The 26,502-nt window shown below is 37.0% G+C and overlaps 21 non-coding genes across 21 annotated transcripts; all 21 read right to left on the bottom strand.

The window, feature by feature from the left end:
• Positions 1-195: 195 nt before the first annotated feature.
• Positions 196-286, bottom strand: TRNAR-UCU (transfer RNA arginine (anticodon UCU)). The gene is given in 2 exon segments: positions 196-231; positions 250-286. It is a non-coding gene; the product is annotated as a tRNA-Arg (tRNA).
• Positions 287-613: 327 nt separating this feature from the next.
• On the bottom strand, positions 614-686 carry TRNAK-UUU (transfer RNA lysine (anticodon UUU)). Its single transcript has one exon. It is a non-coding gene; the product is annotated as a tRNA-Lys (tRNA).
• Positions 687-2,619: 1,933 nt separating this feature from the next.
• TRNAK-UUU (transfer RNA lysine (anticodon UUU)) lies at positions 2,620-2,692 on the bottom strand. The gene has a single exon. It is a non-coding gene; the product is annotated as a tRNA-Lys (tRNA).
• A 1,514-nt stretch (positions 2,693-4,206) lies between these two features.
• TRNAR-UCU (transfer RNA arginine (anticodon UCU)) lies at positions 4,207-4,297 on the bottom strand. The gene is given in 2 exon segments: positions 4,207-4,242; positions 4,261-4,297. It is a non-coding gene; the product is annotated as a tRNA-Arg (tRNA).
• A 2,333-nt stretch (positions 4,298-6,630) lies between these two features.
• TRNAK-UUU (transfer RNA lysine (anticodon UUU)) lies at positions 6,631-6,703 on the bottom strand. Its single transcript has one exon. It is a non-coding gene; the product is annotated as a tRNA-Lys (tRNA).
• A 1,513-nt stretch (positions 6,704-8,216) lies between these two features.
• TRNAR-UCU (transfer RNA arginine (anticodon UCU)) lies at positions 8,217-8,308 on the bottom strand. The gene is given in 2 exon segments: positions 8,217-8,252; positions 8,272-8,308. It is a non-coding gene; the product is annotated as a tRNA-Arg (tRNA).
• A 327-nt stretch (positions 8,309-8,635) lies between these two features.
• Positions 8,636-8,708, bottom strand: TRNAK-UUU (transfer RNA lysine (anticodon UUU)). Its single transcript has one exon. It is a non-coding gene; the product is annotated as a tRNA-Lys (tRNA).
• Positions 8,709-10,222: 1,514 nt separating this feature from the next.
• TRNAR-UCU (transfer RNA arginine (anticodon UCU)) lies at positions 10,223-10,313 on the bottom strand. The gene is given in 2 exon segments: positions 10,223-10,258; positions 10,277-10,313. It is a non-coding gene; the product is annotated as a tRNA-Arg (tRNA).
• A 328-nt stretch (positions 10,314-10,641) lies between these two features.
• On the bottom strand, positions 10,642-10,714 carry TRNAK-UUU (transfer RNA lysine (anticodon UUU)). Its single transcript has one exon. It is a non-coding gene; the product is annotated as a tRNA-Lys (tRNA).
• A 1,933-nt stretch (positions 10,715-12,647) lies between these two features.
• On the bottom strand, positions 12,648-12,720 carry TRNAK-UUU (transfer RNA lysine (anticodon UUU)). Its single transcript has one exon. It is a non-coding gene; the product is annotated as a tRNA-Lys (tRNA).
• Positions 12,721-14,233: 1,513 nt separating this feature from the next.
• On the bottom strand, positions 14,234-14,325 carry TRNAR-UCU (transfer RNA arginine (anticodon UCU)). The gene is given in 2 exon segments: positions 14,234-14,269; positions 14,289-14,325. It is a non-coding gene; the product is annotated as a tRNA-Arg (tRNA).
• Positions 14,326-14,652: 327 nt separating this feature from the next.
• TRNAK-UUU (transfer RNA lysine (anticodon UUU)) lies at positions 14,653-14,725 on the bottom strand. Its single transcript has one exon. It is a non-coding gene; the product is annotated as a tRNA-Lys (tRNA).
• A 1,514-nt stretch (positions 14,726-16,239) lies between these two features.
• TRNAR-UCU (transfer RNA arginine (anticodon UCU)) lies at positions 16,240-16,330 on the bottom strand. Its single transcript is given in 2 exon segments — positions 16,240-16,275; positions 16,294-16,330. It is a non-coding gene; the product is annotated as a tRNA-Arg (tRNA).
• Positions 16,331-16,658: 328 nt separating this feature from the next.
• TRNAK-UUU (transfer RNA lysine (anticodon UUU)) lies at positions 16,659-16,731 on the bottom strand. Its single transcript has one exon. It is a non-coding gene; the product is annotated as a tRNA-Lys (tRNA).
• Positions 16,732-18,245: 1,514 nt separating this feature from the next.
• TRNAR-UCU (transfer RNA arginine (anticodon UCU)) lies at positions 18,246-18,336 on the bottom strand. The gene is given in 2 exon segments: positions 18,246-18,281; positions 18,300-18,336. It is a non-coding gene; the product is annotated as a tRNA-Arg (tRNA).
• Positions 18,337-18,663: 327 nt separating this feature from the next.
• TRNAK-UUU (transfer RNA lysine (anticodon UUU)) lies at positions 18,664-18,736 on the bottom strand. Its single transcript has one exon. It is a non-coding gene; the product is annotated as a tRNA-Lys (tRNA).
• Positions 18,737-20,255: 1,519 nt separating this feature from the next.
• On the bottom strand, positions 20,256-20,346 carry TRNAR-UCU (transfer RNA arginine (anticodon UCU)). Its single transcript is given in 2 exon segments — positions 20,256-20,291; positions 20,310-20,346. It is a non-coding gene; the product is annotated as a tRNA-Arg (tRNA).
• Positions 20,347-22,265: 1,919 nt separating this feature from the next.
• TRNAR-UCU (transfer RNA arginine (anticodon UCU)) lies at positions 22,266-22,356 on the bottom strand. The gene is given in 2 exon segments: positions 22,266-22,301; positions 22,320-22,356. It is a non-coding gene; the product is annotated as a tRNA-Arg (tRNA).
• A 1,919-nt stretch (positions 22,357-24,275) lies between these two features.
• TRNAR-UCU (transfer RNA arginine (anticodon UCU)) lies at positions 24,276-24,366 on the bottom strand. The gene is given in 2 exon segments: positions 24,276-24,311; positions 24,330-24,366. It is a non-coding gene; the product is annotated as a tRNA-Arg (tRNA).
• Positions 24,367-24,693: 327 nt separating this feature from the next.
• On the bottom strand, positions 24,694-24,766 carry TRNAK-UUU (transfer RNA lysine (anticodon UUU)). Its single transcript has one exon. It is a non-coding gene; the product is annotated as a tRNA-Lys (tRNA).
• Positions 24,767-26,285: 1,519 nt separating this feature from the next.
• On the bottom strand, positions 26,286-26,376 carry TRNAT-UGU (transfer RNA threonine (anticodon UGU)). Its single transcript is given in 2 exon segments — positions 26,286-26,321; positions 26,340-26,376. It is a non-coding gene; the product is annotated as a tRNA-Thr (tRNA).
• Positions 26,377-26,502: the final 126 nt, after the last annotated feature.

Raw genomic sequence — 26,502 nt, 5'->3', positions numbered from 1 at the left:
GCCCAAAATCTTACTTCTGAGTAAATTACATTTTCATAAGTACAGCTGCCAATTTCCTCTTCTGCAAAGATTGCGTAACTTGAATAGTATCTATTTAAAATAGACTTCCTTTCACTGCCCTTTTTGGTGAAGCAGAAGCATGCATGCACTGTTTATTACTCTTTTAAACAGTTATGAAATAAATAGGGATAAAACTGACTCTGGTGGGATTCGAACCCACAACCTTTGAATATCTTTTTTACATTCACCTAGAAGTCCAATGCGCTATCCATTGCGCCACAGAGCCAATACGCTCTGATGAGGTGCAGAGATATTCTGAAATGAAATAATGTTGATCAGCTTTATAAAGTTCATTTGATACTATAACCATGGATTTATTTTGAATATTGAATTGGGGAAATTATATTCACCGTCTCAAGTTACATGATACCTTAGGTAAATCTACGTACGACTTAAGTTTAGTCAAATGGCACTTGATATATGAGGCAGATGTGCATTTCACAACTCCATGAAAGACGTTTTTGCAATTTTAGTAATGGAATATCTTATTCGTCATGCAGGGGAACACAAAAAGAGCATCCAATTAGAGTAATTTTTCTTTAAAGGAAGCACCCGCCTGAACAGGGACTTGAACCCTGGACCCTCAGATTAAAAGTCTGATGCTCTACCGACTGAGCTATCCAGGCTCTGCTATACTCTGGCTTAAAATCATCTAAACAAATGTGGACGTACACTGACCTACACTCTGTGTATTAATATGGTAACATATATTAGCAATCAAATTTGTAGAGTTTAATAACAAATTGATGTTTTAACCCCTTCCATGCTCATGACGAGCTCAGCTCGTCATGCAGTACACTTGTCGTGTGCTTATGACGAGCTCAGCTCGTCATGAACAATGGATTTACAGATCATTCAGCACAGGAGGAAAATCTCCTGTAGCATTGAAGGTGTTAAGCATTTGAAATTTCAGCAGCACACGTAATCCATTTTAAATCCTGAAATTTGGACTATCTCATTTTCGGCTGACTTAGAAATCATGTGTCTAAAATGACATTGTGAAATCAATAAAGTGCCAAATACTATTACTACCTACTAAATTACATTTTCAGCAGTATCTTTGGGAATTTCCTCTTGGGCATAGATTATGCAATGTTTTCAAAGCAAACAGTCTCTGTTTAAGTAGACTTTCTTTCACTGCCATGTTGGTAAATGTTTCTGGTGATGCAGACGCAGGCATTGCTTGTTACTGTTTCAATTAGTTATAAAATAAGAGGAGGGATAAAATTGACCCAGCTGGTGTTTGAACACAAAGCCTTTGAATGCTTTTGCTACATTCGTCTAGGACTCCAAGCCGCTATCCATTGCACTAGAGATCCGACCTGATTCAACACGGTGATCAGAGATTCACAAATAAAAAGATGACCTATCAGCTGTTGACCAACTTTATCAAGTTAATCGGACACTACCTTACATTTTGAACATTGAATTGGGTAAAAGATAATCAACAAACTACATGATACAGTTTGGGTAAGTCTTCTTAACCCTTGTCAAAGAATGAAGAAGACAGATGGGTATGTAATGACTTGATTAAGACTTTTTTGAAACATCTCTAATAGGACTCCCCATTCATTGGATCCTGAAAAGAGTATGCAATTGATATACCTTTTCTTTAACCAAGCCGCCTGAACAGGGACTTGAACCCTGGGCCCTCAGATTAAAAGTCTGATGCTCTCCCGACTGAGCTATCCAGGCTCGGAGAGGTCGCTCCACAAAATGACCTCATCAACATTTGGAAGTGTCCCAACTATCACTACGTTTCTTAAGATGGTTGCCGGTATTAAGTACTGAATACGCGGAATATAATAATGAATTGGTACTTCAAGCATTTGAAATCTCTTTAGTAAATTTAACCTTATTGTAAGTCCTGAAATTGCTACTATCTCATTTTTTTTGCTGACTTAGAATTCATATGTTTTTATTGACATCGTAAAATTAAGGAAGGGCCCAAAATCTTACTTCTGAGTAAATTACATTTTCATAAGTACAGCTGCCAATTTCCTCTTCTGCAAAGATTGCGTAACTTGAATAGTATCTATTTAAAATAGACTTCCTTACACTGCCCTTTTTGGTGAAGCAGAAGCATGCATGCACTGTTTATTACTCTTTTAAACAGTTATGAAATAAATAGGGATAAAACTGACTCTGGTGGGATTCGAACCCAAAACCTTTGAATATCTTTTTTACATTCACCTAGAAGTCCAATGCGCTATCCATTACGCCACAGAGCCAATACGCTCTGATGAGGTGCAGAGATATTCTGAAATGAAATAATTTTGATCAGCTTTATAAAGTTCATTTGATACTATAACCATGGATTTATTTTGAATATTGAATTGGGGAAATTATATTCACCGTCTCAAAGTTACATGATACCTTAGGTAAATCTACGTACGACTTAAGTTTAGTCAAATGGCACATGATATATGAGGCAGATGTGCATTTCACAACTCCATGAAAGACGTTTTTGCAATTTTAGTAATGGAATATCTTATTCGTCATGCAGGGGAACACAAAAAGAGCATCCAATTAGAGTAATTTTTCTTGAAAGGAAGCAACTGCCTGAACAGGGACTTGAACCCTGGACCCTCAGATTAAAAGTCTGATGCTCTACCGACTGAGCTATCCAGGCTCTGCTATACTCTGTCTTAAAATCAGCTAAACAAATGTGGACGTACACTGACCTACACTCTGTGTATTAATATGGTTACATATATTAGCAATCAAATTTGTAGAGTAAAATAACAAATTGATGTTTTAACCCCTTCCATGCTCATGACGAGCTCAGCTCGTCGTGCAGTACACTTGTCGTGTGCTTATGACGAGCTGAGCTCGTCATGAACAATGGATTTACAGATCATTCAGCACAGGAGGAAAATCTCCTGTAGCATTGAAGGTGTTAAGCATTTGAAATTTCAGCAGCACACGTAATCCATTTTAAATCCTGAAATTTGGACTATCTCATTTTCGGCTGACTTAGAAATCATGTGTCTAAAATGACATTGTGAAATCAATAAAGTGCCAAATACTATTACTTCCTACTAAATTACATTTTCAGCAGTATCTTTGGGAATTTCCTCTTGGGCATAGATTATGCAATGTTTTCAAAGCAAACAGTCTCTGTTTAAGTAGACTTTCTTTCACTGCCATTTTGGTAAATGTTTCTGGTGATGCAGACGCAGGCATTGCTTGTTACTGTTTCAATTAGTTATAAAATAAGAGGAGGGATATAATTGACCCAGCTGGTGTTTGAACACAAAGCCTTTGAATGCTTTTGCTACATTCGTCTAGGACTCCAAGCCGCTATCCATTGCACTAGAGATCCGACCTGATTCAACACGGTGATCAGAGATTCACAAATAAAAAGATGACCTATCAGCTGTTGACCAACTTTATCAAGTTAATCGGACACTACCTTACATTTTGAACATTGAATTGGGTAAAAGATAATCAACAAACTACATGATACAGTTTGGGTAAGTCTTCTTAACCCTTGTCAAAGAATGAAGAAGACAGATGGGTATGTAATGACTTGATTAAGACTTTTTTGAAACATCTCTAATAGGACTCCCCATTCATTGGATCCTGAAAAGAGTATGCAATTGATATACCTTTTCTTTAACCAAGCCGCCTGAACAGGGTCTTGAACCCTGGGCCCTCAGATTAAAAGTCTTATGCTCTCCCGACTGAGCTATTCAGTCTCGGAGAGGGCGCTCCACAAAATGACCTTATCAACATTTGGAAGTGTCCCAACTATCACTACGTTTCTTAAGATGGTTGCCGGTATTAAGTACTGAATACGCGGAATATAATAATGAATTGGTACTTCAAGCATTTGAAATCTCTTCAGTAAATTTAACCTTATTGTAAGTCCTGAAATTCCTACTATCTCATTTTTTTTGCTGACTTAGAATTCATATGTTTTTATTGATATTGTAAAATTAAGGAAGGGCCCAAAATCTTACTTCTGAGTAAATTACATTTTCATAAGTACAGCTGCCAATTTCCTCTTCTGCAAAGATTGCGTAACTTGAATAGTATCTATTTAAAATAGACTTCCTTTCACTGCCCTTTTTGGTGAAGCAGAAGCATGCATGCACTGTTTATTACTCTTTTAAACAGTTATGAAATAAATAGGGATAAAAGTGACTCTGGTGGGATTCGAACCCACAACCTTTAAATATTTTTTTTACATTCACCTAGAAGTCCAATGCGCTATCCATTGCGCCACAGAGCCAATACACTCTGAAGAGGTGCAGAGATATTCTGAAATGAAATAATGTTGATCAGCTTTATAAAGTTAATTTGATACTATAACCATGGATTTATTTTGAATATTGAATTGGGGAAATTATATTCACCGTCTCAAGTTACATGATACCTTAGGTAAATCTACGTACGACTTAAGTTTAGTCAAATGGCACATGATATATGAGGCAGATGTGCATTTCACAACTCCATGAAAGACGTTTTTGCAATTTTAGTAATGGAATATCTTATTCGTCATGCAGGGGAACACAAAAAGAGCATCCAATTAGAGTAATTTCTCTTTAAAGGAAGCAACCGTCTGAACAGGGACTTGAACCCTGGACCCTCAGATTAAAAGTCTGATGCTCTACCGACTGAGCTATCCAGGCTCTGCTATACTCTGTCTTAAAATCAGCTAAACAAATGTGGACGTACACTGACCTACACTCTGTGTATTAATATGGTTACATATATTAGCAATCAAATTTGTAGAGTTTAATAACAAATTGATGTTTTAACCCCTTCCATGCTCATGACGAGCTCAGCTCGTCATGCAGTACACTTGTCGTGTGCTTATGACGAGCTGAGCTTGTCATGAACAATGGATTTACAGATCATTCAGCACAGGAGGAAAATCTCCTGTAGCATTGAAGGTGTTAAGCATTTGAAATTTCAGCAGCACACGTAATCCATTTTAAATCCTGAAATTTGTACTATCTCATTTTCGGCTGACTTAGAAATCATGTGTCTAAAATGACATTGTGAAATCAATAAAGTGCCCAATACTATTACTACCTACTAAATTACATTTTCAGCAGTATCTTTGGGAATTTCCTCTTGGGCATAGATTATGCAATGTTTTCAAAGCAAACAGTCTCTGTTTAAGTAGACTTTCTTTCACTGCCATGTTGGTAAATGTTTCTGGTGATGCAGACGCAGGCATTGCTTGTTACTGTTTCAATTAGTTATAAAATAAGAGGAGGGATAAAATTGACCCAGCTGGTGTTTGAACACAAAGCCTTTGAATGCTTTTGCTACATTCGTCTAGGACTCCAAGCCGCTATCCATTGCACTAGAGATCCGACCTGATTCAACACGGTGATCAGAGATTCACAAATAAAAAGATGACCTATCAGCTGTTGACCAACTTTATCAAGTTAATCGGACACTACCTTACATTTTGAACATTGAATTGGGTAAAAGATAATCAACAAACTACATGAAACAGTTTGGGTAAGTCTTCTTAACCCTTGTCAAAGAATGTAGAAGACAGATGGGTATGTAATGACTTGATTAAGACTTTTTTGAAACATCTCTAATAGGACTCCCCATTCATTGGATCCTGAAAAGAGTATGCAATTGATATACCTTTTCTTTAACCAAGCCGCCTGAACAGGGACTTGAACCCTGGGCCCTCAGATTAAAAGTCTGATGCTCTCCCGACTGAGCTATCCAGGCTCGGAGAGGTCGCTCCACAAAATGACCTTATCAACATTTGGAAGTGTCCCAACTATCACTACGTTTCTTAAGATGGTTGCCGGTATTAAGTACTGAATACGCGGAATATAATAATGAATTGGTACTTCAAGCATTTGAAATCTCTTTAGTAAATTTAACCTTATTGTAAGTCCTGAAATTGCTACTATCTCATTTTTTTTGCTGACTTAGAATTCATATGTTTTTATTGACATCGTAAAATTAAGGAAGGGCCCAAAATCTTACTTCTGAGTAAATTACATTTTCATAAGTACAGCTGCCAATTTCCTCTTCTGCAAAGATTGCGTAACTTGAATAGTATCTATTTAAAATAGACTTCCTTACACTGCCCTTTTTGGTGAAGCAGAAGCATGCATGCACTGTTTATTACTCTTTTAAACAGTTATGAAATAAATAGGGATAAAACTGACTCTGGTGGGATTCGAACCCAAAACCTTTGAATATCTTTTTTACATTCACCTAGAAGTCCAATGCGCTATCCATTACGCCACAGAGCCAATACGCTCTGATGAGGTGCAGAGATATTCTGAAATGAAATAATGTTGATCAGCTTTATAAAGTTCATTTGATACTATAACCATGGATTTATTTTGAATATTGAATTGGGGAAATTATATTCACCGTCTCAAAGTTACATGATACCTTAGGTAAATCTACGTACGACTTAAGTTTAGTCAAATGGCACATGATATATGAGGCAGATGTGCATTTCACAACTCCATGAAAGACGTTTTTGCAATTTTAGTAATGGAATATCTTATTCGTCATGCAGGGGAACACAAAAAGAGCATCCAATTAGAGTAATTTTTCTTGAAAGGAAGCAACTGCCTGAACAGGGACTTGAACCCTGGACCCTCAGATTAAAAGTCTGATGCTCTACCGACTGAGCTATCCAGGCTCTGCTATACTCTGTCTTAAAATCAGCTAAACAAATGTGGACGTACACTGACCTACACTCTGTGTATTAATATGGTTACATATATTAGCAATCAAATTTGTAGAGTAAAATAACAAATTGATGTTTTAACCCCTTCCATGCTCATGACGAGCTCAGCTCGTCGTGCAGTACACTTGTCGTGTGCTTATGACGAGCTGAGCTCGTCATGAACAATGGATTTACAGATCATTCAGCACAGGAGGAAAATCTCCTGTAGCATTGAAGGTGTTAAGCATTTGAAATTTCAGCAGCACACGTAATCCATTTTAAATCCTGAAATTTGGACTATCTCATTTTCGGCTGACTTAGAAATCATGTGTCTAAAATGACATTGTGAAATCAATAAAGTGCCAAATACTATTACTTCCTACTAAATTACATTTTCAGCAGTATCTTTGGGAATTTCCTCTTGGGCATAGATTATGCAATGTTTTCAAAGCAAACAGTCTCTGTTTAAGTAGACTTTCTTTCACTGCCATTTTGGTAAATGTTTCTGGTGATGCAGACGCAGGCATTGCTTGTTACTGTTTCAATTAGTTATAAAATAAGAGGAGGGATATAATTGACCCAGCTGGTGTTTGAACACAAAGCCTTTGAATGCTTTTGCTACATTCGTCTAGGACTCCAAGCCGCTATCCATTGCACTAGAGATCCGACCTGATTCAACACGGTGATCAGAGATTCACAAATAAAAAGATGACCTATCAGCTTTTGACCAACTTTATCAAGTTAATCGGACACTACCTTACATTTTGAACATTAAATGGGGTAAAAGATAATCAACAAACTACATGATACAGTTTGGGTAAGTCTTCTTAACCCTTGTCAAAGAATGTAGAAGACAGATGGGTATGTAATGTCTTAATTAAGACTTTTTTGAAACATCTCTAATAGGACTCCCCATTCATTGGATCCTGAAAAGAGTATGCAATTGATATAACTTTTCTTTAACCAAGCCGCCTGACAGGGTCTTGAACCCTGGGCCCTCAGATTAAAAGTCTGATGCTCTCCCGACTGAGCTATCCAGGCTCGGAGAGGGCGCTCCACAAAATGACCTTATCAACATTTGGAAGTGTCCCAACTATCACTACGTTTCTTAAGATGGTTGCCGGTATTAAGTACTGAATACGCGGAATATAATAATGAATTGGTACTTCAAGCATTTGAAATCTCTTCAGTAAATTTAACCTTATTGTAAGTCCTGAAATTCCTACTATCTCATTTTTTTTGCTGACTTAGAATTCATATGTTTTTATTGATATTGTAAAATTAAGGAAGGGCCCAAAATCTTACTTCTGAGTAAATTACATTTTCATAAGTACAGCTGCCAATTTCCTCTTCTGCAAAGATTGCGTAACTTGAATAGTATCTATTTAAAATAGACTTCCTTTCACTGCCCTTTTTGGTGAAGCAGAAGCATGCATGCACTGTTTATTACTCTTTTAAACAGTTATGAAATAAATAGGGATAAAAGTGACTCTGGTGGGATTCGAACCCACAACCTTTAAATATTATTTTTTACATTCACCTAGAAGTCCAATGCGCTATCCATTGCGCCACAGAGCCAATACACTCTGAAGAGGTGCAGAGATATTCTGAAATGAAATAATGTTGATCAGCTTTATAAAGTTAATTTGATACTATAACCATGGATTTATTTTGAATATTGAATTGGGGAAATTATATTCACCGTCTCAAGTTACATGATACCTTAGGTAAATCTACGTACGACTTAAGTTTAGTCAAATGGCACATGATATATGAGGCAGATGTGCATTTCACAACTCCATGAAAGACGTTTTTGCAATTTTAGTAATGGAATATCTTATTCGTCATGCAGGGGAACACAAAAAGAGCATCCAATTAGAGTAATTTCTCTTTAAAGGAAGCAACCGCCTGAACAGGGACTTGAACCCTGGACCCTCAGATTAAAAGTCTGATGCTCTACCGACTGAGCTATCCAGGCTCTGCTATACTCTGTCTTAAAATCAGCTAAACAAATGTGGACGTACACTGACCTACACTCTGTGTATTAATATGGTTACATATATTAGCAATCAAATTTGTAGAGTTTAATAACAAATTGATGTTTTAACCCCTTCCATGCTCATGACAAGCTCAGCTCGTCGTGCAGTACACTTGTCGTGTGCTTATGACGAGCTGAGCTTGTCATGAACAATGGATTTACAGATCATTCAGCACAGGAGGAAAATCTCCTGTAGCATTGAAGGTGTTAAGCATTTGAAATTTCAGCAGCACACGTAATCCATTTTAAATCCTGAAATTTGTACTATCTCATTTTCGGCTGACTTAGAAATCATGTGTCTAAAATGACATTGTGAAATCAATAAAGTGCCAAATACTATTACTACCTACTAAATTACATTTTCAGCAGTATCTTTGGGAATTTCCTCTTGGGCATAGATTATGCAATGTTTTCAAAGCAAACAGTCTCTGTTTAAGTAGACTTTCTTTCACTGCCATTTTGGTAAATGTTTCTGGTGATGCAGACGCAGGCATTGCTTGTTACTGTTTCAATTAGTTATAAAATAAGAGGAGGGATAAAATTGACCCAGCTGGTGTTTGAACACAAAGCCTTTGAATGCTTTTGCTACATTCGTCTAGGACTCCAAGCCGCTATCCATTGCACTAGAGATCCGACCTGATTCAACACGGTGATCAGAGATTCACAAATAAAAAGATGACCTATCAGCTGTTGACCAACTTTATCAAGTTAATCGGACACTACCTTACATTTTGAACATTAAATTGGGTAAAAGATAATCAACAAACTACATGATACAGTTTGGGTAAGTCTTCTTAACCCTTGTCAAAGAATGTAGAAGACAGATGGGTATGTAATGTCTTAATTAAGACTTTTTTGAAACATCTCTAATAGGACTCCCCATTCATTGGATCCTGAAAAGAGTATGCAATTGATATAACTTTTCTTTAACCAAGCCGCCTGAACAGGGTCTTGAACCCTGGGCCCTCAGATTAAAAGTCTGATGCTCTCCCGACTGAGCTATCCAGGCTCGGAGAGGGCGCTCCACAAAATGACCTTATCAACATTTGGAAGTGTCCCAACTATCACTACGTTTCTTAAGATGGTTGCCGGTATTAAGTACTGAATACGCGGAATATAATAATGAATTGGTACTTCAAGCATTTGAAATCTCTTCAGTAAATTTAACCTTATTGTAAGTCCTGAAATTCCTACTATCTCATTTTTTTTGCTGACTTAGAATTCATATGTTTTTATTGATATTGTAAAATTAAGGAAGGGCCCAAAATCTTACTTCTGAGTAAATTACATTTTCATAAGTACAGCTGCCAATTTCCTCTTCTGCAAAGATTGCGTAACTTGAATAGTATCTATTTAAAATAGACTTCCTTTCACTGCCCTTTTTGGTGAAGCAGAAGCATGCATGCACTGTTTATTACTCTTTTAAACAGTTATGAAATAAATAGGGATAAAACTGACTCTGGTGGGATTCGAACCCACAACCTTTGAATATCTTTTTTACATTCACCTAGAAGTCCAATGCGCTATCCATTACGCCACAGAGCCAATACGCTCTGATGAGGTGCAGAGATATTCTGAAATGAAATAATGTTGATCAGCTTTATAAGGTTCATTTGATACTATAACCATGGATTTATTTTGAATATTGAATTGGGGAAATTATATTCACCGTCTCAAAGTTACATGATACCTTAGGTAAATCTACGTACGACTTAAGTTTAGTCAAATGGCACATGATATATGAGGCAGATGAGCATTTCACAACTCCATGAAAGACGTTTTTGCAATTTTAGTAATGGAATATCTTATTCGTCATGCAGGGGAACACAAAAAGAGCATCCAATTAGAGTAATTTTTCTTGAAAGGAAGCAACTGCCTGAACAGGGACTTGAACCCTGGACCCTCAGATTAAAAGTCTGATGCTCTACCGACTGAGCTATCCAGGCTCTGCTATACTCTGTCTTAAAATCAGCTAAACAAATGTGGACGTACACTGACCTACACTCTGTGTATTAATATGGTTACATATATTAGCAATCAAATTTGTAGAGTTTAATAACAAATTGATGTTTTAACCCCTTCCATGCTCATGACGAGCTCAGCTCGTCGTGCAGTACACTTGTCGTGTGCTTATGACGAGCTGAGCTCGTCATGAACAATGGATTTACAGATCATTCAGCACAGGAGGAAAATCTCCTGTAGCATTGAAGGTGTTAAGCATTTGAAATTTCAGCAGCACACGTAATCCATTTTAAATCCTGAAATTTGGACTATCTCATTTTCGGCTGACTTAGAAATCATGTGTCTAAAATGACATTGTGAAATCAATAAAGTGCCAAATACTATTACTACCTACTAAATTACATTTTCAGCAGTATCTTTGGGAATTTCCTCTTGGGCATAGATTATGCAATGTTTTCAAAGCAAACAGTCTCTGTTTAAGTTGACTTTCTTTCACTGCCATTTTGGTAAATGTTTCTGGTGATGCAGACGCAGGCATTGCTTGTTACTGTTTCAATTAGTTATAAAATAAGAGGAGGGATAAAATTGACCCAGCTGGTGTTTGAACACAAAGCCTTTGAATGCTTTTGCTACATTCGTCTAGGACTCCAAGCCGCTATCCATTGCACTAGAGATCCGACCTGATTCAACACGGTGATCAGAGATTCACAAATAAAAAGATGACCTATCAGCTGTTGACCAACTTTATCAAGTTAATCGGACACTACCTTACATTTTGAACATTGAATTGGGTAAAAGATAATCAACAAACTACATGAAACAGTTTGGGTAAGTCTTCTTAACCCTTGTCAAAGAATGTAGAAGACAGATGGGTATGTAATGACTTGATTAAGACTTTTTTGAAACATCTCTAATAGGACTCCCCATTCATTGGATCCTGAAAAGAGTATGCAATTGATATACCTTTTCTTTAACCAAGCCGCCTGAACAGGGACTTGAACCCTGGGCCCTCAGATTAAAAGTCTGATGCTCTCCCGACTGAGCTATCCAGGCTCGGAGAGGTCGCTCCACAAAATGACCTTATCAACATTTGGAAGTGTCCCAACTATCACTACGTTTCTTAAGATGGTTGCCGGTATTAAGTACTGAATACGCGGAATATAATAATGAATTGGTACTTCAAGCATTTGAAATCTCTTTAGTAAATTTAACCTTATTGTAAGTCCTGAAATTGCTACTATCTCATTTTTTTTGCTGACTTAGAATTCATATGTTTTTATTGACATCGTAAAATTAAGGAAGGGCCCAAAATCTTACTTCTGAGTAAATTACATTTTCATAAGTACAGCTGCCAATTTCCTCTTCTGCAAAGATTGCGTAACTTGAATAGTATCTATTTAAAATAGACTTCCTTACACTGCCCTTTTTGGTGAAGCAGAAGCATGCATGCACTGTTTATTACTCTTTTAAACAGTTATGAAATAAATAGGGATAAAACTGACTCTGGTGGGATTCGAACCCAAAACCTTTGAATATCTTTTTTACATTCACCTAGAAGTCCAATGCGCTATCCATTACGCCACAGAGCCAATACGCTCTGATGAGGTGCAGAGATATTCTGAAATGAAATAATGTTGATCAGCTTTATAAAGTTCATTTGATACTATAACCATGGATTTATTTTGAATATTGAATTGGGGAAATTATATTCACCGTCTCAAAGTTACATGATACCTTAGGTAAATCTACGTACGACTTAAGTTTAGTCAAATGGCACATGATATATGAGGCAGATGTGCATTTCACAACTCCATGAAAGACGTTTTTGCAATTTTAGTAATGGAATATCTTATTCGTCATGCAGGGGAACACAAAAAGAGCATCCAATTAGAGTAATTTTTCTTGAAAGGAAGCAACTGCCTGAACAGGGACTTGAACCCTGGACCCTCAGATTAAAAGTCTGATGCTCTACCGACTGAGCTATCCAGGCTCTGCTATACTCTGTCTTAAAATCAGCTAAACAAATGTGGACGTACACTGACCTACACTCTGTGTATTAATATGGTTACATATATTAGCAATCAAATTTGTAGAGTAAAATAACAAATTGATGTTTTAACCCCTTCCATGCTCATGACGAGCTCAGCTCGTCGTGCAGTACACTTGTCGTGTGCTTATGACGAGCTGAGCTCGTCATGAACAATGGATTTACAGATCATTCAGCACAGGAGGAAAATCTCCTGTAGCATTGAAGGTGTTAAGCATTTGAAATTTCAGCAGCACACGTAATCCATTTTAAATCCTGAAATTTGGACTATCTCATTTTCGGCTGACTTAGAAATCATGTGTCTAAAATGACATTGTGAAATCAATAAAGTGCCAAATACTATTACTTCCTACTAAATTACATTTTCAGCAGTATCTTTGGGAATTTCCTCTTGGGCATAGATTATGCAATGTTTTCAAAGCAAACAGTCTCTGTTTAAGTAGACTTTCTTTCACTGCCATTTTGGTAAATGTTTCTGGTGATGCAGACGCAGGCATTGCTTGTTACTGTTTCAATTAGTTATAAAATAAGAGGAGGGATATAATTGACCCAGCTGGTGTTTGAACACAAAGCCTTTGAATGCTTTTGCTACATTCGTCTAGGACTCCAAGCCGCTATCCATTGCACTAGAGATCCGACCTGATTCAACACGGTGATCAGAGATTCACAAATAAAAAGATGACCTATCAGCTTTTGACCAACTTTATCAAGTTAATCGGACACTACCTTACATTTTGAACATTAAATTGGGTAAAAGATAATCAACAAACTACATGATACAGTTTGGGTAAGTCTTCTTAACCCTTGTCAAAGAATGTAGAAGACAGATGGGTATGTAATGTCTTAATTAAGACTTTTTTGAAACATCTCTAATAGGACTCCCCATTCATTGGATCCTGAAAAGAGTATGCAATTGATATAACTTTTCTTTAACCAAGCCGCCTGACAGGGTCTTGAACCCTGGGCCCTCAGATTAAAAGTCTGATGCTCTCCCGACTGAGCTATCCAGGCTCGGAGAGGGCGCTCCACAAAATGACCTTATCAACATTTGGAAGTGTCCCAACTATCACTACGTTTCTTAAGATGGTTGCCGGTATTAAGTACTGAATACGCGGAATATAATAATGAATTGGTACTTCAAGCATTTGAAATCTCTTCAGTAAATTTAACCTTATTGTAAGTCCTGAAATTCCTACTATCTCATTTTTTTTGCTGACTTAGAATTCATATGTTTTTATTGATATTGTAAAATTAAGGAAGGGCCCAAAATCTTACTTCTGAGTAAATTACATTTTCATAAGTACAGCTGCCAATTTCCTCTTCTGCAAAGATTGCGTAACTTGAATAGTATCTATTTAAAATAGACTTCCTTTCACTGCCCTTTTTGGTGAAGCAGAAGCATGCATGCACTGTTTATTACTCTTTTAAACAGTTATGAAATAAATAGGGATAAAAGTGACTCTGGTGGGATTCGAACCCACAACCTTTAAATATTATTTTTTACATTCACCTAGAAGTCCAATGCGCTATCCATTGCGCCACAGAGCCAATACACTCTGAAGAGGTGCAGAGATATTCTGAAATGAAATAATGTTGATCAGCTTTATAAAGTTAATTTGATACTATAACCATGGATTTATTTTGAATATTGAATTGGGGAAATTATATTCACCGTCTCAAGTTACATGATACCTTAGGTAAATCTACGTACGACTTAAGTTTAGTCAAATGGCACATGATATATGAGGCAGATGTGCATTTCACAACTCCATGAAAGACGTTTTTGCAATTTTAGTAATGGAATATCTTATTCGTCATGCAGGGGAACACAAAAAGAGCATCCAATTAGAGTAATTTCTCTTTAAAGGAAGCAACCGCCTGAACAGGGACTTGAACCCTGGACCCTCAGATTAAAAGTCTGATGCTCTACCGACTGAGCTATCCAGGCTCTGCTATACTCTGTCTTAAAATCAGCTAAACAAATGTGGACGTACACTGACCTACACTCTGTGTATTAATATGGTTACATATATTAGCAATCAAATTTGTAGAGTTTAATAACAAATTGATGTTTTAACCCCTTCCATGCTCATGACAAGCTCAGCTCGTCGTGCAGTACACTTGTCGTGTGCTTATGACGAGCTGAGCTTGTCATGAACAATGGATTTACAGATCATTCAGCACAGGAGGAAAATCTCCTGTAGCATTGAAGGTGTTAAGCATTTGAAATTTCAGCAGCACACGTAATCCATTTTAAATCCTGAAATTTGTACTATCTCATTTTCGGCTGACTTAGAAATCATGTGTCTAAAATGACATTGTGAAATCAATAAAGTGCCAAATACTATTACTACCTACTAAATTACATTTTCAGCAGTATCTTTGGGAATTTCCTCTTGGGCATAGATTATGCAATGTTTTCAAAGCAAACAGTCTCTGTTTAAGTAGACTTTCTTTCACTGCCATTTTGGTAAATGTTTCTGGTGATGCAGACGCAGGCATTGCTTGTTACTGTTTCAATTAGTTATAAAATAAGAGGAGGGATAAAATTGACCCAGCTGGTGTTTGAACACAAAGCCTTTGAATGCTTTTGCTACATTCGTCTAGGACTCCAAGCCGCTATCCATTGCACTAGAGATCCGACCTGATTCAACACGGTGATCAGAGATTCACAAATAAAAAGATGACCTATCAGCTGTTGACCAACTTTATCAAGTTAATCGGACACTACCTTACATTTTGAACATTAAATTGGGTAAAAGATAATCAACAAACTACATGATACAGTTTGGGTAAGTCTTCTTAACCCTTGTCAAAGAATGTAGAAGACAGATGGGTATGTAATGTCTTAATTAAGACTTTTTTGAAACATCTCTAATAGGACTCCCCATTCATTGGATCCTGAAAAGAGTATGCAATTGATATAACTTTTCTTTAACCAAGCCGCCTGAACAGGGTCTTGAACCCTGGGCCCTCAGATTAAAAGTCTGATGCTCTCCCGACTGAGCTATCCAGGCTCGGAGAGGGCGCTCCACAAAATGACCTTATCAACATTTGGAAGTGTCCCAACTATCACTACGTTTCTTAAGATGGTTGCCGGTATTAAGTACTGAATACGCGGAATATAATAATGAATTGGTACTTCAAGCATTTGAAATCTCTTCAGTAAATTTAACCTTATTGTAAGTCCTGAAATTCCTACTATCTCATTTTTTTTGCTGACTTAGAATTCATATGTTTTTATTGATATTGTAAAATTAAGGAAGGGCCCAAAATCTTACTTCTGAGTAAATTACATTTTCATAAGTACAGCTGCCAATTTCCTCTTCTGCAAAGATTGCGTAACTTGAATAGTATCTATTTAAAATAGACTTCCTTTCACTGCCCTTTTTGGTGAAGCAGAAGCATGCATGCACTGTTTATTACTCTTTTAAACAGTTATGAAATAAATAGGGATAAAACTGACTCTGGTGGGATTCGAACCCACAACCTTTGAATATCTTTTTTACATTCACCTAGAAGTCCAATGCGCTATCCATTACGCCACAGAGCCAATACGCTCTGATGAGGTGCAGAGATATTCTGAAATGAAATAATGTTGATCAGCTTTATAAAGTTCATTTGATACTATAACCATGGATTTATTTTGAATATTGAATTGGGGAAATTATATTCACCGTCTCAAAGTTACATGATACCTTAGGTAAATCTACGTACGACTTAAGTTTAGTCAAATGGCACATGATATATGAGGCAGATGAGCATTTCACAACTCCATGAAAGACGTTTTTGCAATTTTAGTAATGGAATATCTTATTCGTCATGCAGGGGAACACAAAAAGAGCATCCAATTAGAGTAATTTTTCTTGAAAGGAAGCAACTGCCTGAACAGGGACTTGAACCCTGGACCCTCAGATTAAAAGTCTGATGCTCTACCGACTGAGCTATCCAGGCTCTGCTATACTCTGTCTTAAAATCAGCTAAACAAATGTGGACGTACACTGACCTACACTCTGTGTATTAATATGGTTACATATATTAGCAATCAAATTTGTAGAGTTTAATAACAAATTGATGTTTTAACCCCTTCCATGCTCATGACGAGCTCAGCTCGTCGTGCAGTACACTTGTCGTGTGCTTATGACGAGCTGAGCTCGTCATGAACAATGGATTTACAGATCATTCAGCACAGGAGGAAAATCTCCTGTAGCATTGAAGGTGTTAAGCATTTGAAATTTCAGCAGCACACGTAATCCATTTTAAATCCTGAAATTTGGACTATCTCATTTTCGGCTGACTTAGAAATCATGTGTCTAAAATGACATTGTGAAATCAATAAAGTGCCAAATACTATTACTACCTACTAAATTACATTTTCAGCAGTATCTTTGGGAATTTCCTCTTGGGCATAGATTATGCAATGTTTTCAAAGCAAACAGTCTCTGTTTAAGTTGACTTTCTTTCACTGCCATTTTGGTAAATGTTTCTGGTGATGCAGACGCAGGCATTGCTTGTTACTGTTTCAATTAGTTATAAAATAAGAGGAGGGATAAAATTGACCCAGCTGGTGTTTGAACACAAAGCCTTTGAATGCTTTTGCTACATTCGTCTAGGACTCCAAGCCGCTATCCATTGCACTAGAGATCCGACCTGATTCAACACGGTGATCAGAGATTCACAAATAAAAAGATGACCTATCAGCTGTTGACCAACTTTATCAAGTTAATCGGACACTACCTTACATTTTGAACATTGAATTGGGTAAAAGATAATCAACAAACTACATGATACAGTTTGGGTAAGTCTTCTTAACCCTTGTCAAAGAATGTAGAAGACAGATGGGTATGTAATGACTTGATTAAGACTTTTTTGAAACATCTCTAATAGGACTCCCCATTCATTGGATCCTGAAAAGAGTATGCAATTGATATACCTTTTCTTTAACCAAGCCGCCTGAACAGGGACTTGAACCCTGGGCCCTCAGATTAAAAGTCTGATGCTCTCCCGACTGTGCTATCCAGGCTCGGAGAGGTCGCTCCACAAAATGACCTTATCAACATTTGGAAGTGTCCCAACTATCACTACGTTTCTTAAGATGGTTGCCGGTATTAAGTACTGAATACGCGGAATATAATAATGAATTGGTACTTCAAGCATTTGAAATCTCTTCAGTAAATTTAACCTTATTGTAAGTCCTGAAATTGCTACTATCTCATTTTTTTTGCTGACTTAGAATTCATATGTTTTTATTGACATTGTAAAATTAAGGAAGGGCCCAAAATCTTACTTCTGAGTAAATTACATTTTCATAAGTACAGCTGCCAATTTCCTCTTCTGCAAAGATTGCGTAACTTGAATAGTATCTATTTAAAATAGACTTCCTTTCACTGCCCTTTTTGGTGAAGCAGAAGCATGCATGCACTGTTTATTACTCTTTTAAACAGTTATGAAATAAATAGGGATAAAACTGACTCTGGTGGGATTCGAACCCACCCCCTTTGAATATCTTTTTTACATTCACCTAGAAGTCCAATGCGCTATCCATTGCGCCACAGAGCCAATACGCTCTGATGAGGTGCAGAGATATTCTGAAATGAAATAATGTTGATCAGCTTTATAAAGTTCATTTGATACTATAACCATGGATTTATTTTGAATATTGAATTGGGGAAATTATATTCACCGTCTCAAGTTACATGATACCTTAGGTAAATCTACGTACGACTTAAGTTTAGTCAAATGGCACATGATATATGAGGCAGATGTGCATTTCACAACTCCATGAAAGACGTTTTTGCAATTTTAGTAATGGAATATCTTATTCGTCATGCAGGGGAACACAAAAAGAGCATCCAATTAGAGTAATTTTTCTTTAAAGGAAGCACCCGCCTGAACAGGGACTTGAACCCTGGACCCTCAGATTAAAAGTCTGATGCTCTACCGACTGAGCTATCCAGGCTCTGCTATACTCTGTCTTAAAATCAGCTAAACAAATGTGGACGTACACTGACCTACACTCTGTGTATTAATATGGTAACATATATTAGCAATCAAATTTGTAGAGTTTAATAACAAATTGATGTTTTAACCCCTTCCATGCTCATGACGAGCTCAGCTCGTCATGCAGTACACTTGTCGTGTGCTTATGACGAGCTGAGCTCGTCATGAACAATGGATTTACAGATCATTCAGCACAGGAGGAAAATCTCCTGTAGCATTGAAGGTGTTAAGCATTTGAAATTTCAGCAGCACACGTAATCCATTTTAAATCCTGAAATTTGGACTATCTCATTTTCGGCTGACTTAGAAATCATGTGTCTAAAATGACATTGTGAAATCAATAAAGTGCCAAATACTATTACTACCTACTAAATTACATTTTCAGCAGTATCTTTGGGAATTTCCTCTTGGGCATAGATTATGCAATGTTTTCAAAGCAAACAGTCTCTGTTTAAGTAGACTTTCTTTCACTGCCATGTTGGTAAATGTTTCTGGTGATGCAGACGCAGGCATTGCTTGTTACTGTTTCAATTAGTTATAAAATAAGAGGAGGGATAAAATTGACCCAGCTGGTGTTTGAACACAAAGCCTTTGAATACTTTTGCTACATTCGTCTAGGACTCCAAGCCGCTATCCATTTCACTAGAGATCCGACCTGATTCAACACGCTGATCAGAGATTCACAAATAAAAAGATGACCTATCAGCTGTTGACCAACTTTATCAAGTTAATCGGACACTACCTTACATTTTGAACATTGAATTGGGTAAAAGATAATCAACATGTCAAACTACATGATACAGTTTGGGTAAGTCTTTTTAACCCTTGTCAAAGAATGTAGAAGACAGATGGGTATGTAATGACTTGATTAAGACGTTTTTGAAACATCTCTAATAGGACTCCCCATTCATTGGATCCTGAAAAGAGTATACAATTGATATACCTTTTCTTTAACCAAGCCGCCTGAACAGGGACTTGAACCCTGGGCCCTCAGATTAAAAGTCTGATGCTCTCCCGACTGAGCTATCCAGGCTCGGAGAGGTCGCTCCACAAAATGACCTTATCAACATTTGGAAGTGTCCCAACTATCACTACGTTTCTTAAGATGGTTGCCGGTATTAAGTACTGAATACGCGGAATATAATAATGAATTGGTACTTCAAGCATTTGAAATCTCTTCAGTAAATTTAACCTTATTGTAAGTCCTGAAATTGCTACTATCTCATTTTTTTTGCTCACTTAGAAGTCATATGTTTTTATTGACATTGTAAAATTAAGGAAGGGCCCAAAATCTTACTTCTGAGTAAATTACATTTTCATAAGTACAGCTGCCAATTTCCTCTTCTGCAAAGATTGCGTAATTTGAATAGTATCTATTTAAAATAGACTTCCTTTCACTGCCCTTTTTGGTGAAGCAGAAGCATGCATGCACTGTTTATTACTCTTTTAAACAGTTATGAAATAAATAGGGATAAAACTGACTCTGGTGGGATTCGAACCCACAACCTTTGAATATCTTTTTTACATTCACCTAGAAGTCCAATGCGCTATCCATTGCGCCACAGAGCCAATACGCTCTGATGAGGTGCAGAGATATTCTGAAATGAAATAATGTTGATCAGCTTTATAAAGTTCATTTGATACTATAACCATGGATTTATTTTGAATATTGAATTGGGGAAATTATATTCACCGTCTCAAGTTACATGATACCTTAGGTAAATCTACGTACGACTTAAGTTTAGTCAAATGGCACATGATATATGAGGCAGATGTGCATTTCACAACTCCATGAAAGACGTTTTTGCAATTTTAGTAATGGAATATCTTATTCGTCATGCAGGGGAACACAAAAAGAGCATCCAATTAGAGTAATTTTTCTTTAAAGGAAGCACCCGCCTGAACAGGGACTTGAACCCTGGACTCTCAGATTAAAAGTCTGATGCTCTACCAACTGAGCTATCCAGGCTCTGCTATACTCTGTCTTAAAATCAGCTAAACAAATGTGGACGTACACTGACCTACACTCTGTGTATTAATATGGTAACATATATTAGCAATCAAATTTGTAGAGTTTAATAACAAATTGATGTTTTAACCCCTTCCATGCTCATGACGAGCTCAGCTCGTCATGCAGTACACTTGTCGTGTGCTTATGACGAGCTGAGCTCGTCATGAACAATGGATTTACAGATCATTCAGCACAGGAGGAAAATCTCCTGTAGCATTGAAGGTGTTAAGCATTTGAAATTTCAGCAGCACACGTAATCCATTTTAAATCCTGAAATTTGGACTATCTCATTTTCGGCTGAATTAGAAATCATGTGTCTAAAATGACATTGTGAAATCAATAAAGTGCCAAATACTATTACTACCTACTAAATTACATTTTCAGCAGTATCTTTGGGAATTTCCTCTTGGGCATAGATTATGCAATGTTTTCAAAGCAAACAGTCTCTGTTTAAGTAGACTTTCTTTCACTGCCATGTTGGTAAATGTTTCTGGTGATGCAGACGCAGGCATTGCTTGTTACTGTTTCAATTAGTTATAAAATAAGAGGAGGGATAAAATTGACCCAGCTGGTGTTTGAACACAAAGCCTTTGAATACTTTTGCTACATTCGTCTAGGACTCCAAGCCGCTATCCATTTCACTAGAGATCCGACCTGATTCAACACGCTGATCAGAGATTCACAAATAAAAAGATGACCTATCAGCTGTTGACCAACTTTATCAAGTTAATCGGACACTACCTTACATTTTGAACATTGAATTGGGTAAAAGATAATCAACATGTCAAACTACATGATACAGTTTGGGTAAGTCTTCTTAACCCTTGTCAAAGAATGTAGAAGACAGATGGGTATGTAATGACTTGATTAAGACGTTTTTGAAACATCTCTAATAGGACTCCCCATTCATTGGATCCTGAAAAGAGTATACAATTGATATACCTTTTCTTTAACCAAGCCGCCTGAACAGGGACTTGAACCCTGGGCCCTCAGATTAAAAGTCTGATGCTCTCCCGACTGAGCTATCCAGGCTCGGAGAGGTCGCTCCACAAAATGACCTTATCAACATTTGGAAGTGTCCCAACTATCACTACGTTTCTTAAGATGGTTGCCGGTATTAAGTACTGAATACGCGGAATATAATAATGAATTGGTACTTCAAGCATTTGAAATCTCTTCAGTAAATTTAACCTTATTGTAAGTCCTGAAATTGCTACTATCTCATTTTTTTTGCTCACTTAGAAGTCATATGTTTTTATTGACATTGTAAAATTAAGGAAGGGCCCAAAATCTTACTTCTGAGTAAATTACATTTTCATAAGTACAGCTGCCAATTTCCTCTTCTGCAAAGATTGCGTAATTTGAATAGTATCTATTTAAAATAGACTTCCTTTCACTGCCCTTTTTGGTGAAGCAGAAGCATGCATGCACTGTTTATTACTCTTTTAAACAGTTATGAAATAAATAGGGATAAAACTGACTCTGGTGGGATTCGAACCCACAACCTTTGAATATCTTTTTTACATTCACCTAGAAGTCCAATGCGCTATCCATTGCGCCACAGAGCCAATACGCTCTGATGAGGTGCAGAGATATTCTGAAATGAAATAATGTTGATCAGCTTTATAAAGTTCATTTGATACTATAACCATGGATTTATTTTGAATATTGAATTGGGGAAATTATATTCACCGTCTCAAGTTACATGATACCTTAGGTAAATCTACGTACGACTTAAGTTTAGTCAAATGGCACATGATATATGAGGCAGATGTGCATTTCACAACTCCATGAAAGACGTTTTTGCAATTTTAGTAATGGAATATCTTATTCGTCATGCAGGGGAACACAAAAAGAGCATCCAATTAGAGTAATTTTTCTTTAAAGGAAGCACCCGCCTGAACAGGGACTTGAACCCTGGACTCTCAGATTAAAAGTCTGATGCTCTACCAACTGAGCTATCCAGGCTCTGCTATACTCTGTCTTAAAATCAGCTAAACAAATGTGGACGTACACTGACCTACACTCTGTGTATTAATATGGTAACATATATTAGCAATCAAATTTGTAGAGTTTAATAACAAATTGATGTTTTAACCCCTTCCATGCTCATGACGAGCTCAGCTCGTCATGCAGTACACTTGTCGTGTGCTTATGACGAGCTGAGCTCGTCATGAACAATGGATTTACAGATCATTCAGCACAGGAGGAAAATCTCCTGTAGCATTGAAGGTGTTAAGCATTTGAAATTTCAGCAGCACACGTAATCCATTTTAAATCCTGAAATTTGGACTATCTCATTTTCGGCTGACTTAGAAATCATGTGTCTAAAATGACATTGTGAAATCAATAAAGTGCCAAATACTATTACTACCTACTAAATTACATTTTCAGCAGTATCTTTGGGAATTTCCTCTTGGGCATAGATTATGCAATGTTTTCAAAGCAAACAGTCTCTGTTTAAGTAGACTTTCTTTCACTGCCATGTTGGTAAATGTTTCTGGTGATGCAGACGCAGGCATTGCTTGTTACTGTTTCAATTAGTTATAAAATAAGAGGAGGGATAAAATTGACCCAGCTGGTGTTTGAACACAAAGCCTTTGAATACTTTTGCTACATTCGTCTAGGACTCCAAGCCGCTATCCATTTCACTAGAGATCCGACCTGATTCAACACGCTGATCAGAGATTCACAAATAAAAAGATGACCTATCAGCTGTTGACCAACTTTATCAAGTTAATCGGACACTACCTTACATTTTGAACATTGAATTGGGTAAAAGATAATCAACATGTCAAACTACATGATACAGTTTGGGTAAGTCTTCTTAACCCTTGTCAAAGAATGTAGAAGACAGATGGGTATGTAATGACTTGATTAAGACGTTTTTGAAACATCTCTAATAGGACTCCCCATTCATTGGATCCTGAAAAGAGTATACAATTGATATACCTTTTCTTTAACCAAGCCGCCTGAACAGGGACTTGAACCCTGGGCCCTCAGATTAAAAGTCTGATGCTCTCCCGACTGAGCTATCCAGGCTCGGAGAGGTCGCTCCACAAAATGACCTTATCAACATTTGGAAGTGTCCCAACTATCACTACGTTTCTTAAGATGGTTGCCGGTATTAAGTACTGAATACGCGGAATATAATAATGAATTGGTACTTCAAGCATTTGAAATCTCTTCAGTAAATTTAACCTTATTGTAAGTCCTGAAATTGCTACTATCTCATTTTTTTTGCTCACTTAGAAGTCATATGTTTTTATTGACATTGTAAAATTAAGGAAGGGCCCAAAATCTTACTTCTGAGTAAATTACATTTTCATAAGTACAGCTGCCAATTTCCTCTTCTGCAAAGATTGCGTAATTTGAATAGTATCTATTTAAAATAGACTTCCTTTCACTGCCCTTTTTGGTGAAGCAGAAGCATGCATGCACTGTTTATTACTCTTTTAAACAGTTATGAAATAAATAGGGATAAAACTGACTCTGGTGGGATTCGAACCCACAACCTTTGAATATCTTTTTTACATTCACCTAGAAGTCCAATGCGCTATCCATTGCGCCACAGAGCCAATACGCTCTGATGAGGTGCAGAGATATTCTGAAATGAAATAATGTTGATCAGCTTTATAAAGTTCATTTGATACTATAACCATGGATTTATTTTGAATATTGAATTGGGGAAATTATATTCACCGTCTCAAGTTACATGATACCTTAGGTAAATCTACGTACGACTTAAGTTTAGTCAAATGGCACATGATATATGAGGCAGATGTGCATTTCACAACTCCATGAAAGACGTTTTTGCAATTTTAGTAATGGAATATCTTATTCGTCATGCAGGGGAACACAAAAAGAGCATCCAATTAGAGTAATTTTTCTTTAAAGGAAGCACCCGCCTGAACAGGGACTTGAACCCTGGACCCTCAGATTAAAAGTCTGATGCTCTACCGACTGAGCTATCCAGGCTCTGCTATACTCTGTCTTAAAATCAGCTAAACAAATGTGGACGTACACTGACCTACACTCTGTGTATTAATATGGTAACATATATTAGCAATCAAATTTGTAGAGTTTAATAACAAATTGATGTTTTAACCCCTTCCATGCTCATGACGAGCTCAGCTCGTCATGCAGTACACTTGTCGTGTGCTTATGACGAGCTGAGCTCGTCATGAACAATGGATTTACAGATCATTCAGCACAGGAGGAAAATCTCCTGTAGCATTGAAGGTGTTAAGCATTTGAAATTTCAGCAGCACACGTAATCCATTTTAAATCCTGAAATTTGGACTATCTCATTTTCGGCTGACTTAGAAATCATGTGTCTAAAATGACATTGTGAAATCAATAAAGTGCCAAATACTATTACTACCTACTAAATTACATTTTCAGCAGTATCTTTGGGAATTTCCTCTTGGGCATAGATTATGCAATGTTTTCAAAGCAAACAGTCTCTGTTTAAGTAGACTTTCTTTCACTGCCATGTTGGTAAATGTTTCTGGTGATGCAGACGCAGGCATTGCTTGTTACTGTTTCAATTAGTTATAAAATAAGAGGAGGGATAAAATTGACCCAGCTGGTGTTTGAACACAAAGCCTTTGAATACTTTTGCTACATTCGTCTAGGACTCCAAGCCGCTATCCATTTCACTAGAGATCCGACCTGATTCAACACGCTGATCAGAGATTCACAAATAAAAAGATGACCTATCAGCTGTTGACCAACTTTATCAAGTTAATCGGACACTACCTTACATTTTGAACATTGAATTGGGTAAAAGATAATCAACATGTCAAACTACATGATACAGTTTGGGTAAGTCTTCTTAACCCTTGTCAAAGAATGTAGAAGACAGATGGGTATGTAATGACTTGATTAAGACGTTTTTGAAACATCTCTAATAGGACTCCCCATTCATTGGATCCTGAAAAGAGTATACAATTGATATACCTTTTCTTTAACCAAGCCGCCTGAACAGGGACTTGAACCCTGGGCCCTCAGATTAAAAGTCTGATGCTCTCCCGACTGAGCTATCCAGGCTCGGAGAGGTCGCTCCACAAAATGACCTTATCAACATTTGGAAGTGTCCCAACTATCACTACGTTTCTTAAGATGGTTGCCGGTATTAAGTACTGAATACGCGGAATATAATAATGAATTGGTACTTCAAGCATTTGAAATCTCTTCAGTAAATTTAACCTTATTGTAAGTCCTGAAATTGCTACTATCTCATTTTTTTTGCTCACTTAGAAGTCATATGTTTTTATTGACATTGTAAAATTAAGGAAGGGCCCAAAATCTTACTTCTGAGTAAATTACATTTTCATAAGTACAGCTGCCAATTTCCTCTTCTGCAAAGATTGCGTAATTTGAATAGTATCTATTTAAAATAGACTTCCTTTCACTGCCCTTTTTGGTGAAGCAGAAGCATGCATGCACTGTTTATTACTCTTTTAAACAGTTATGAAATAAATAGGGATAAAACTGACTCTGGTGGGATTCCAACCCACAACCTTTGAATATCTTTTTTACATTCACCTACAAGTCCAATGCGCTATCCATTGCGCCACAGAGCCAATACGCTCTGATTAGGTGCAGAGATATTCTGAAATGAAATAATGTTGATCAGCTTTATAAAGTTCATTTGATACTATAACCATGGATTTATTTTGAATATTGAATTGGGGAAATTATATTCACCG

The sequence above is a fragment of the Lissotriton helveticus genome, chromosome 1_1 (genome assembly GCF_964261635.1).
Source record: "Lissotriton helveticus chromosome 1_1, aLisHel1.1, whole genome shotgun sequence".
NCBI lineage: Eukaryota > Metazoa > Chordata > Amphibia > Caudata > Salamandridae > Lissotriton > Lissotriton helveticus.
Note: the sequence above shows the minus strand (reverse complement) of the source record. Positions and strands in the feature narration are given on the sequence as shown.